A 9,572-nucleotide genomic window follows, 5' to 3' on the forward strand; every position below is an offset into this window, starting at 1 on the left:
GAAGTTGGAAATTAGACGAGACGTTCTGGTTCAACAACCTAACACGGTATTGAAAGCTATGACTCTTGCTAGATTATTCTCTGAAACAGTTATTTATGGTGTGACAGGAACCAAACCCTGACCTTATAATAGTGCCTTGAGTGGCTCTTCCTCCAGTAGAGCAATCGTGCCTTACATAGGTGCTTTAGGAGCCTCATCATCCAGTGGAGGAGGTAAGGCAAATTTACCACCATTATTACCCACTTTAAAGATGCCGCCCATTAAACACATCACCCCTACTGAGATACAGATACGGCGAGAGAAGGGATTATGTTATACTTGTGATAAGAAGTTTACTTTGAATCATCGATGTCCTAACAAGCAACTAATGATGCTGATAGGTGACGAGGAAACAAGGATAGAGGAGGAAGAGAAAACAGAGGATCCATCGGCTGAGCTGGAGCATGAGGCTACTCTCCATCATCTATCTCTCCATGCTCTTTGAGGTACCTAGGGTCCAGCCACAATCCCTTTTATTGGAATGATCATAGGTTCAGAGGTTCAAATATTACTTGATGGAGGAAGCTCTAATAACTTCATACATCCTAGAATAGTTCATCATCTAAAAATTCTAGTGAAGCACACAACTAAAGTACAAATATAGTATGGAACGGGTCAGATAATGAAAAGCAAAGAGATGGTCACAAATATACCGGTAATCATTAATAATTATACCCTGTTATTGACTTTATTTGTTTTACCCATTGCTGGTGTTGATGTAGTGATAGGAGCAGATTGGCTTGAGACATTAGGTCTGCATGTGGCGAACTACAGTACTTCTACTGTAAAATTTATTCAGAATGGGAAATTTGTGACTCTCAAAGGCGTGCGGGGCTCCTCAATAGCTTAAGCACAATTTCACCATTTGGTGAGAATTCAACACACTGTTGCTGTGGCAGAGTATTATATGATTGAGAAGCTGGAAGAAGACTCAAAAGAGTTGAAAATTTTAGAAGAAATTGCACCTGACATGGCTGCATTATTACGGAGATATCGCTCTGTATTCTTCCAACCTCATGGTTTTCCTCCCCGACGAGAACGTGAACACAAGATTGAGTTGCAACCTGGGACGGGACCTATCAAAGTGAGACCATACAGATATTCGTATAGTCAGAAAATAGAGATAGAGAAAATGGTCTTTGAATTGCTCTCAAATGGATTGATACAATAAGCCCTTTTTCAGCACCAGTGATTCTTGTGAAAAAGAAAGATGGCATATGGCGATTTTGCGTCGATTATCGAGCGTTGAATACAGTCACAGTGAAAGACTCATTTCCCATGCCGACTGTTGATGAGCTTTTAGATGAACTTCATGGCTCTGTTTTTCATTCAAAGCTCGACCTCCATTCTGGCTACCATCAGATCTTGATGAAAGAGACAGACAGAGAGAAAACTGCATTCAGAACACATCAAGGGCTTTATGAATGGTTGGTGATGCCCTTCGAATTAACAAACACACCGGCTACTTTCTAATTGCTAATGAACTCAGTTTTTCGACCATTTCTCCAACGATTTGTCTTGATTTTTTTTTTTTTGAGGATATACTAATCTACAATGCCACATGGGATCTCCATTTACAGCATGTGGAAATTGTTTTAGGCCTATTAGAATAACATCAATTATTTGTCAAAATGACTAAGTGTGCTTTCAGCCAATCCCAAATAGAATATTTGGGCTATGTCGTCTCAGGTGAAGGGTAGCGATAGATGACGCAAAGGTGAAGGTCATTCAATTATGGCCGAGCCTAACAAATGTCACATAGCTTAAAGGATTCTTAGGCTTGAGTGGGTATTATCGAAGGTTTATAAAAAATTATGCCAAGTTGCTAGCCAACTTACAAAACTCCTAGCTAAAGATCAATTCATATGGACTTCAGAGGCCCAAGAGGCTTTTGATAATCTAAAAAGGCAGTGACTGAAGCGCCGGTACTCCCATTGCCGGATTTCACTAAACCATTTGCGTTAGAAACGGATGCATTTGGAGTAGTAATTGGAGCAATTCTGAGCTAAGACAACCATCCGATTTATTTTTACTTAAAGAATCTCTCACCCATAATGCAGGCTAAATCTGTATACGCTTGAGAGTTGTATGCCATTACTGAGGCAGTTTTAAAATTTTGATATTATTTGTTTAGAAACCAATTCACAATCAAGACAACCCATGCTAGCCTAAAGCATTTGTTAGATCAGAAGATTCAAACCCCAAAACAAGAGGCATGTCTTCCAAAATTATTAGGGTATCAATTTAATATTGAATACCGGCCTGGGAAGCACAATCAAGCTGCCAATGCTCTTTCACGGGCTACAATTATGGCTTTAACATAGATAGAAAATGTATTCATAGAGGAAGTCTATAACAAGGTGTGAGAATCTCCTCTGATTTAGATCTTAAAAACAGAGTGCTAAGTGACCCATAGTCTATGCCAAAATATCATATAAGGCAGCAAGATTATATTGGGGCAATCGCTTGGTTATACCTTATGATCAGCCAGATTTGATTCATAAGATCTTACAAGAGTTTCATTCTTTAATAATAGGTGGACATGCAGGGTTCCTCCATACTTTTCATTGCATTACTCGACTTTTCTTCTAGGTTCATATGCGACAAGATATAAGAAACTTTGTTTGACATTGTTCTGTGTGCCAACAAGCAAAATTGTCTCAGCTTCATCCTACTAGATTATTGAATCCGTTGCCCATTCCTAATCACATTTGGGAAGATATAGCCATGGATTTTATCACCGGCTTGCCACCAGTTAAGGGTTTTTCTATTATTCTTATGGTTATTGACTGATTATCCAAATATGGCCATTTCATTCCACTGCCAAGCACCTTTTCCAGCCCTATTATTGCTGAAGCTTTCCTCCAAAACATGGTTGAACTACATAGAATGCCAAAAATGATTATCTCTGATAGGGACAAGACTTTTACCAGTGCCTTCTGGAGCCACTTAATGAAGTTACAGGGTACAAAGTTGTGTGTGAGTACAACCTACCATCCTCAAACGAATGGTCAATCAAAAGCTTTGAACAAATGCCTTGAGATGTATTTACAGTGCTTTGTGCATGAATACCCACGTCGCTGGCTGCAAGTTCTTCCTTGGGCAGAGTTTTGGTATAACACCGCCTTTCATACTGCTATTGACATGATCCCATTTAAGGTAGTTTATGGGAGAGACCCACCTCCATTGATTTGCCACTCCTCATAAGAAGATATGCCTTGAGAAGTCCATCAGCAATTGGAGTTACGTGATCAACTTTTAATGGTGCTCAAACAAAATTTGTTGAAGGCTCAGACACAATGAAGCAATTTGCAAACAGACGTCGATCAAAAGTTTCTTTCCAAGTAGGCAACTTGGTTCTGGTCCGTCTTCAACCTTACCGTCAACACTCTATTGCACTAAGAAATACCAGAAATTAGCCTTACAATATTTTGGCCCATTTTCAATCGTTGAGCGAATAGGGACAGTGGCGTACAAACTTCAAATTCCAGATCATGCATGCATCCACCCTATATATCCACGTTTCACTTTTGAAGAAATCTCAGGAGTCTTACTTGCCATTACCCCTGTCTACAGTTCCAGAGGGTCCCCTGTTGCAGCCTATAGCAATGGAAGACGTGTGGCTAGTTCAACAGAATGGAAAATGTGTTTCTTAGGTTTGGATTCGTTGGAATGGGTCCAACAAAAATACTTGGGAGGATGCTGTCACCATGAGTCACTTGTATCCATACTTTGACCTTGGGGACAAGGTCCATCTTAGTGAGGGGGAATTGTAATAACCCAAATGAAGATCCAAGTGGGAGCCCAACTATCATAATGGATAACCCAATTCTATAACCTATGTTAGAAGCTAGAAGAAGGAGCTAGCGCACGAGGAAGAAAACGTGAAAATTGCACGAGTTAGATGAAGAGGAGGCTATATAACGATAAATAAGGTTACGTGAGGGGGTGTGAAATGATTAGAATATCTCTCTCTTTCTCTCTGTGCTGAACCTTCTCTACGTTTCTGCTTCTGCTATACTTTTCTGCATGCCTTTGCTGTCATTTTCTCATTATTCCTGCTGTAGTGCCTTTATCAATTTTTAAATTGTAATACGCTTTGTGAACGTTGGTTTTGTCAGTTTTTACTCCATTAATATTATAATATATCCTGAGCATTGCACTCCGCAATTGCCCTACCACTTGATATACCCAATTCTTCCAATTATGCCATTTACTCTTGAGCTCAACAGTCACCTTTGGCCCATTAATAGACAACTCAACCCAGTCCATAGACAGCATTGTTTGAATTGACACTAGAAATTTATGCCAGTTACATTAGATTGGAAGGTAAGAATTGAATTTCTTACTTTTGCAAGTGGGATGGAATCTATTAGTTAATTCAATAAGGTGTGGTCTCTTTGAAAAAGTTGTGCCATGAGAAGTCTAAAAAATTGAAAAGGCATGGTGATTTGTGATTCGCATTGATGGTTGAATAATAAATAAGTCCTTGGTGAGATGCCCACGAGGAGTTGTGATATGTTATGCCTGTGTTGATGGTGAGAATTTGATAGCTAAAGCAGGGGAGGTGTGAGGCAATAGAAACCTTGTCCCCAAAAGGCGAGAAGGCATGGAGGGTTTTCTAAGTGCGAGACCAAGAGTGCTTTCCTTTGGTTTTTGAGCTTTTATGGTTATGAGTTTGTGATTATCATCATTGTCTAATTCAGAGTTATTGCGATTTCAGCACTTAAACGAGAATATGTGCTAGCACTTGGAATGGCAAGGATGAGAGGTAGCGTTTGGCTATAGAGGTATTAGGGAGGAAAAAATGAAGTGTGAGAGAGTGAGTTATTAGGACCCACAAATTTAGATAAATGTCCGCTAATAAAATAAATGACACAATAAGGGCGGAGCTTATACTTTTTTAAAAAAAATGAAATATTATATTTGATAATTTTAATTTTTAAAAATGAAAAAAAATAACAAAAGGATTATGGGCCCAGCCATAAGTCTTTTAACTAAAAATCAAGCTTTTTAAAAAATATCAATTTTGAAGTAATTTGATTTATGAATTTCTATTAGAATTTTGAGTAACTTTTTAAACTTTAGAATATATATTTATATTTTAAAATTAAAATTTTTTTATTTATTTTTATTTTTTAACATTATAACTTGTTTTTTTTAAAAAAACATGCCATATTATATTTGATAATTTAAATATTTAAAAATTCAAAAAGATTTAAAAATAAAAGTGGCCTTACATGCTTGACTTGAGACATTTAAAATTCAAAAAGTGATCATTTTTTAGGCAACCCAGCTTCTGAGTTTGAGCCCATAAGAGTTAGGTCTATATAGGTTAAGTTCGCTCGTTTTTTAGTTCTACATCAAAAGTACTTGATGTTAAATCCTAACTTTTAACAATTTCCCTGCATTACTATAAGCTATATGGTTTAGGTGAAACAAAAAATAAAGTTTATAAATTAAAATTTACAAATTAATTGTCGAGGTTACTGCTTATTGGTAAGTTTAAATTTTTTGTTAAACTTTGAAAAATCATAACTAAATCTAAAAACATCATATGAGGATGATCTAAAATTTTCTTGAAAGCTCTTGAAGTCCTTTACATGAGAAAAATATGGTTTTAACCATTTTGCATCCCAAACTATACTGTTTAATCATCTTCCAAAACTGTTTTGTTTTTGGAATAGAATCCATGCCATAAATTTAAAAATTTATAACTTAAGTTTTACACATCCAAATGACCTAATTTATGACTTGTTGGAAAGCTTTATGTCCAATTTGTCATAAAAATTCCACATGAGCATTGGACATATAAAGCTTCCTCTGAAAAGAGCCTAAATTTAATAATCCCAATCATGCATATTAAACTCATGATTTTAAGGCTAGTTTTAGGACTCTAAATTAGCCATCATACATCACACATATCACTTATACATACCAAGATCTCATCATAAATTCACATAGCTTGTGGACTTATTTAAAATTTTCTCATCTTTATAAAAGTAATGTCATAGGAAAATCATCTCGTGGTCCGCTTACCTTTGCTTCTTTCTCTAGCTCTTCCTTAAAGGTTATAATTGAGAATGGCTAGTCAGTAGGGGTGACATTCAAAAGAATCTCAAAAATAAATAATACTATTCAAACATATAAGGCAAAAGCTTCATACATAACATGTGCTTAAATTACATGACTTCAACTAACATATTGACACATTGAGAAATTCTTCAATAGACTGGGCACACCACGTAATTTATAGTCTATCCAATTGAAATACTCAAGTCATTTAAATAAAATCTTATGTGATATTATTTAATTACAATAAAATGTATATTAATTTCATGCATTTTCTTTTTGTACTATAATTAATATTAAAATCTATTTATATTTAAAGCCATTTAAATGCCATGTTTTTTTATTGGATAGATCACAAATGATAAGGTGCACTTAGTCGACCTAAGAATTTCTCTTGACACGTGTTACATGCTTAATATCTCATACATCATACACAGACTATGGAACACTGAAAAACAGAGCTTCAAACATTCACTCATGATTCTTATAATCAAGAAAACAAAACATACAGGTCATTATATAAGCTTAAATACCAAGTATGTAGTGAAGGGTAAATTTAGTAGTACCTCTTGGCTTTACTATTTTTCTTTATTTTCCTTGCTTCCATGACTTAATCTCCCATGACCGAACCTCCAATTCCTTTTCCATGACACTCATTGGCCCTAAATATATACCATAGAATATTTATTACAATTCTTAGAAACATTAATCACATTATCAACATATGACAACTTATTTTTTATTTAACTCTTACTTTCTTTATATTAAGTTTTTTACATGAACTTCCCTTGGCTTAAAAAAATTCTCATGGCATCATTCTTCCCACTCAATTTTTTATGAGGAATTTATTTTTGAACTAAAATATAACAAATTCCATCTCCAAAATCTTAATATTTCCTTTTTACAAGAATAGAGCAGCAACACAACACCATAAAAACTTAATTAAATTTTAAAATGCTTAGCTCAATATAAAGCTTGTGCTTGCCTTTTCTCCATGTACTATCTTGTTCTTGTTTTCCCTAAACCTTCCTTCATCTTTGCCACTTCAAACTCATCATCTTGCAAATGTAAAATCATAGAAATGTTTCTCTTGATGAGAGGAACAATTTTTATAAAGGCATTTTGAGGTAGAAATTTGGTTTGGATAGCGATTTTGCTTATTTTTCTTCAGGGAAATGACAATTAAGAACTTAATAAGAATATTAATGACAATTACAAACCTTAAATTATTAAAGTCTCAATAACATACCATAGTCCTTACTTGTAATTAAAAGAATGTGAATACTCAGTTGGAAAATTTACTAACTACACTTGAAACTATTTGTAATATTAATTGAAAATTTATGAAAGTTAGTTGAGAATATCAATTTTTTGCTATCTATATACATATAAATCACTTAGAAAATTAAGTAAATATACCTAAGATTATTTGTAATATTAGTTGAGAATTTACGAGACTCAGTTGTAAATTATAAGTAATTTACTTATGATTTTTTACTTTTGATATGTAAGATAAATTAATTAAAAAATCTATTAAATACCTTTGAGATTATTTATAACATTAGTTAAAATTTACAAAAGTCAGTTGTCAATTGTAAACTAATCACTTGTAATTTTTTGCAATCATTTGAAAAATTAATAAAAGATAGTTGAAAATCTTTATAATATTAGTTAGGAATTTATTAAAGTCCATTATAAATTTCAAGCTAATCAATAAAAAATAATTTATTACAAATAAATATGATGATTTTTTATTGAGATTTTAGTAATTTAAAATTCATAATTATCATTAATGCTCGGGTCCCTAATTGTTATTTTTCTTTTTTTTTTCCTTCTCTTTCTAATCACCATGGAAGAGCTCAAGCACTTTCTCTCTCTACTTTTGCACTTCGTGACCGAAAATGATCTTGAGGAAAGGAGGAGTTTGAAGTTCAGTGGACAATTTAACCATGTTTAATAAATTTTGGCGTCCAAAAATATCTAATTTCTTACTTTTATTTTTAACCATTTATTTTAATCAATTTGAACCAAGTAAATTGCCTAACATCTTCTTCCATTTTAGATCAATGTCGTGCTACTTCTCCCTCCAAATGGGCTCTTAATAAAATTAACTTCTAGATATGGAAAAAATTGATATTATCTTAACCTAATGCAATTTAAATTATAAAGTAATTTTTTTGAGCAATTCCTAACACTATAATATTTTTTACTTTAGACAACAGTTTTATTTGCAATAATTCTAAAAGCGTTGCTTAATATGATCATAAGCAACAATTTTTATATATTGTTATTGATCTCTTACTTTAAGCAACACATTTTTGACAAGATTTGAAAAATATCTTTTAAAGTAGAATGGGCAACAATTTTTTTAAGTGTTGAAATAAAATTTTAAATAGGTAAAAGTTATTTAATGGCAACATTTTAGAACTATTCCCTATTCTAATAGCAACCAAAAAATAAATATTACCTATAAATCTTCTTTCTGGCAACATTTAAAAATTGTTGCTTATTATTTTTCTATGCATAAAAATTTATTTTGATTTATCTGTATAATTTTTATATACACTTTTATTTATTTATTCTCTTAATTTTTCAATTTATTATTTGGAAAAATTAAAAAAATTAATTTAATAATTATATATATATATATATATATATAATATTTTGCATTATAATGTTAATAAATCAACTTAAAAGAGTGATTAAAGTCAATCCTTTCTCTCAAGAGGTTAAGGTTTGAATTTTAGGTAGGAAATAAAATATTAATGTTTGGCTTTTTAACTATTTTGCAACAATTTTTAAATGTTACCTATTTTATGTAATAAGCAACATTTTAACACTATTGCAACAGATCTTTCAAAAATTATTGCCTATTCTCATTCAAATGGTGTGACCAAAGATAAAAAATTGTTACCCAAAGTAATAGGCAATATTCAAGGTGGGAATACTTGAAAACTATTACCTATACCTTTAAAAAATATTTTTTTAAGTCTTCAGTAACATTTTAAACTGTTTCAGGATAATAAAAATGTTGTAGTGTAACCAATAAATTGGAATAATTCATCTAAATATTTTTTTCCTTTTATAAACTAATTTCCAATATTTTGTCATGAAAAACTAAATCATTGCCTTTGATCACATGTTCAGGGAAGTGAATAGATACGTTGACATGCTGCTCATCAAACCTCTCAAGAATATTTAGATATTGTTATTTTTCATCATTTGCCTTCAGGCTATAAATCCCTCATAAAATTTGACATGACTTGATTTCTGTTCTCTTCTATCACAGGTTTTTCATAACCTATTAATAATTTTCATGAATTTTGGGTAATTAATTACACTTCTAGACCCAAAATTCTTAGAAATCATACTTTGATCTTGGTTGAGTTTGATATTTTCAAATTAATGTTCACTCTTATTTGTTTTTAATTTTGAGTACTTTCTCATAATCTCATTATATT

This window comes from Prosopis cineraria, unplaced genomic scaffold (genome assembly GCF_029017545.1).
Source record: "Prosopis cineraria cultivar Desert tree isolate PC_DT_omini unplaced genomic scaffold, ASM2901754v1 PC10, whole genome shotgun sequence".
NCBI classification, from domain to species: domain Eukaryota; kingdom Viridiplantae; phylum Streptophyta; class Magnoliopsida; order Fabales; family Fabaceae; genus Prosopis; species Prosopis cineraria.